Source organism: Crocuta crocuta, unplaced genomic scaffold, assembly GCF_008692635.1.
Source record: "Crocuta crocuta isolate KB4526 unplaced genomic scaffold, BGI_CrCroc_1.0 scaffold13, whole genome shotgun sequence".
Classification (NCBI taxonomy): Eukaryota; Metazoa; Chordata; class Mammalia; order Carnivora; family Hyaenidae; genus Crocuta; species Crocuta crocuta.
In genome coordinates, this window is record NW_027530007.1 from 8,615,170 (window position 1) to 8,618,669 (window position 3,500).

The window sequence follows — 3,500 nt, forward strand, 5'->3', positions numbered from 1 at the left end:
ATCCCCATGATCTTCATGATTCTGGGGGCGTCGATCGTGATGGTGAGCGGAGGGGCTTCCCGTGCGCCCGCGCCCGCCTCCCGCGCCCGCGCGCCTCCTCCCCCACCTCCCGCGCCTTGTTTACCGGCCCGCGCGGCCTGCGCTCCCATCCCGGGCTGCCCCGCGCTCCCCATCCCCGGCCTGCGCTCCCATCCCTGCNCCCCCAACCCCCGCCCCGGGGCCCCGGCCAGGCCCGCTCCTCGGCGCTGACCGGTCATGGGCTCTTCCAGGCCATCGCGTGCTTGATGGACATGAACGCACTGCTGGACCGATTCCACAACTACATCCTCCCGCACCTGCGGGGCGAGGACCGCGTCTGCCACTGCAACTGTGGCCGGTGAGTCGGCGCCCGTTGGGCACACGCGTGATCACACATGTGCGGCGGCGGGCCGCTGGGGCGCAGGCGAGCCCCAAGCAGGCCTGGCTGCAGGACTGCGCTAGGCCCGTGGGGGAAGGACTGCCCAGCCTCCGCTGGGCACCTGGGGATTGGCCAATCGGGTTTCAGCAGGGGGGGCATGCCCGAGTAGTCAGGACCCCCTCCCAAAATGCCTGTAGAGAAAGGGCCTGTGCCAGGGGATGGACAGAATGGGCCCCGGGCCTCCTGGTCCAGGGCCTGGGAGCCAGGAGGGTGACAGTCCAGTCCTGTGTGTCAGGAAGGATCCTGCGCACGGCCCTGCCCGCAGAGTGCACCATCCTCCCCGGGCCCTGCACTAATGTTCATGAACTTTCCTGCAAGCCAGGTACAGGGAAGTGCAGAAGGTCAAGGTGGGCAGGGCCATCTGGTCCCACCCTCGTTGTAGGGAGGAGGCTCTGGGGCCCAGCTGGGTGTGGCTTGCTCAAGGTCATCCAGAGAGGGATGGGAGAGCCCAGGCCCCCACATCCACCTTGTGAACGCCCCCATTCTGTGCACATGTAGTACTGGAGTCTTCCTGGCCATGCATGTTTGTACGTCCATGTACAAAATAAACATCTTCTCATGAGACGCGCATATGTGTACTGTCTGTGCATATACATGTGCGTACACACAGCACACATACACATTCGCATGCACACCATCCCCACAGAGAGCCCTCCTGCTGGGACCAAAGGAAAGCAGAAAGATGCTTGGGTGGATAGAGACTTGCCCAAGGTCACACAGCTAGTAAGGGGCCAGGGGCATGAGCCCACACACTGTGTTCCTCACCCTTGTCCTGTACTTCTGCTCCGCGGACGTGTGCGCACACACAGTGGGTGTGGGGTTGTGTAGGAGAGGCGGGATCGTGTCATGCTCACTAGGCATGCTACATGCCTGTGGGTGCGGGCCAGCGTGTGGAAACAGCACAGAAGTCGAGAAGGTAGAGAGGGGCGTGTAAATGACCCTCACGTGTGCTGGCCAAGAACCATCCAAAGAGTTTGCTGGGCGGGTGGCCACGCTCTGCCAGAGACCCCTGCGTTCCTTTCCGGTGCACACGACCCCGAACTAACGAAAGGCACGCGGTCAGCCCCACCGCCTCCTGAGACAGCGATGGCTGTGAGTAGGTGTAAACTGGGGTGGCGTTGAGACCCTCCCAGGGGCTGGCAGTGTGCGCAGCAGGAGGCCCAGGCCCTGAGCTCCGTAAACATTAGGAATACACATTTCACATGTGTGTGGGCTAGTGTGTTATGACCTGTGTGTATGTGCCTGTGGCGTCACGCCAAGGGCCCGTCTGGGCAGGCAGGGTTTGCTTCAGAGTGTATCCGCCCAGGGTGTGCGTACGCGTCATACGTAGCATCCAGACCACACGTGGACTCGGGTAAAGCGAGTGACCCCGGAGCGCGGCCGCTGCTCCTAGTCCCGTGCGCACAGGTTAGCGTGTCTGTGGATGCCGGAAACACGGAGAGCCACACCTGCTGCAGACAGTTCCTGGGTGTGCATGTCCACATGTGTGCTGTGTCCGCATCACTTCATACGGGAGATGTAAATTCCATGTACACCGCATCCTTACATATGGACATGTATGTGTACGCACGGCACATGTAGATAGTAAATAACAGCATACAGCAAAGAGGGTGCTCCGTGCGGGCACGGCGAGTCTGTCCGCAGAGAACAGTTTTGCACACAAGGTATCCATGTGTCAGCTGTGTACCCAGCTGCCACGGTGGACGCTACCCACGTGTGTGTGCCCCTGTGTGCAGTGAGCAGGCCACGACACCCACAGAGGATGGCTGTGTGCAAAACTGCGTGCATGTGCATGTCCATGTGATGCGCACCACGCTCGTGCCTGGGCAAGCATGCACATGCACACGTGTCGAGCTCGCGGACCTGACCCCCCGTATACATGCCATGTCCAGTGCATGTGGCCGGCGTGTATACAAACAGGCATCGGGCCTCAGGCAGACACCGGCAGCATGCGTGGCCCAGACAAGACCCACGTATGTACACATGAGAATCTGGGCGCACATGTGAGGCCTGAGCCCGTCGCCAGGGGCCTGACTGGGAGGAAGGAGGAGGGTCGGCGCAGGGGGGAGCTATAGAGGCCAGGCCAGTGGTGGGGGCACAGGCTGTGACCTCTGACCCCCTGGAGGTCCTGAGCCACCAGGGCGGTTTGGGGCCCTGGCCTCACCCTGCTCGCAGGGCACCAGGGGCATCTCTGGCTTCTTTGACAGCTTGACCTTCAAGCTCCCCGCCTTGACCAGCTGTGTGCGCAGGGGCGCGAAGCAGCAGAGGAAGGCCCCGCCAGGGGTCTTGGGCGCAGAAGCCTGGGCAAAGCGGGAGGTGACAGCGCTGCTCCCAGCGAACAGGCCCCGTGCGCCCCAAGTGACGGGCACCTCGAGAGGGTCATGAATCTCCTGGGGATCCGGCCGTGGCTGCCCATTCCCGGTGGCCATTAATAGTTTTCCACCCCTTATTGGTGACTAATGGTGGCTCCTGACAAACTGTCAACAGATGAGCAGGGCCGTCCTTACTGACGGACTCCAGGCTGGTGGCCCCTGTGCTCCGTGGGGCTGCGGCTGAGGCCTCCCCACTGGGACTGGTCGCACTCTGGACACGCTGAGCAGGGCGGCCTCCAGGAGTTCCCGAGAGGAGAGGAGGGGGTGTGAGGAGAGGCCCGCCCCCTGCCATCCCTGCCGGGCTCCCGCAGGGAGGAAGGCACCGGCCATCAGCAGGGAAGGAGTAGTGGGGTTTCTGGTTTTGAGACGTGCCTCTAGGGGACAGGGGGATGTGGTGCAGTCGGGAGGCTGGGGTGGGGAATAGGGGGCTGTCTTGGCTGAACACCAGGCGGAGGTGCCAATATCTGAGGGGAAGATGGGGAGAAGCAGGTTTGGGGAGGGAGGAACTATTTTTAGGTGTGAGTTTGAGGTGTCGGTAGATCCCACGTGGNTTCGACCGCGCTGCCGCCCCGTGGCGCTCCGGCCGCGTCCTGACTCCGCGTCTGCCCCGCAGACGGCTCGTGGACCTGGCTGCCCAAGCTGTGCAGTCTGCGGGAGCTGGGCAGGGGGCC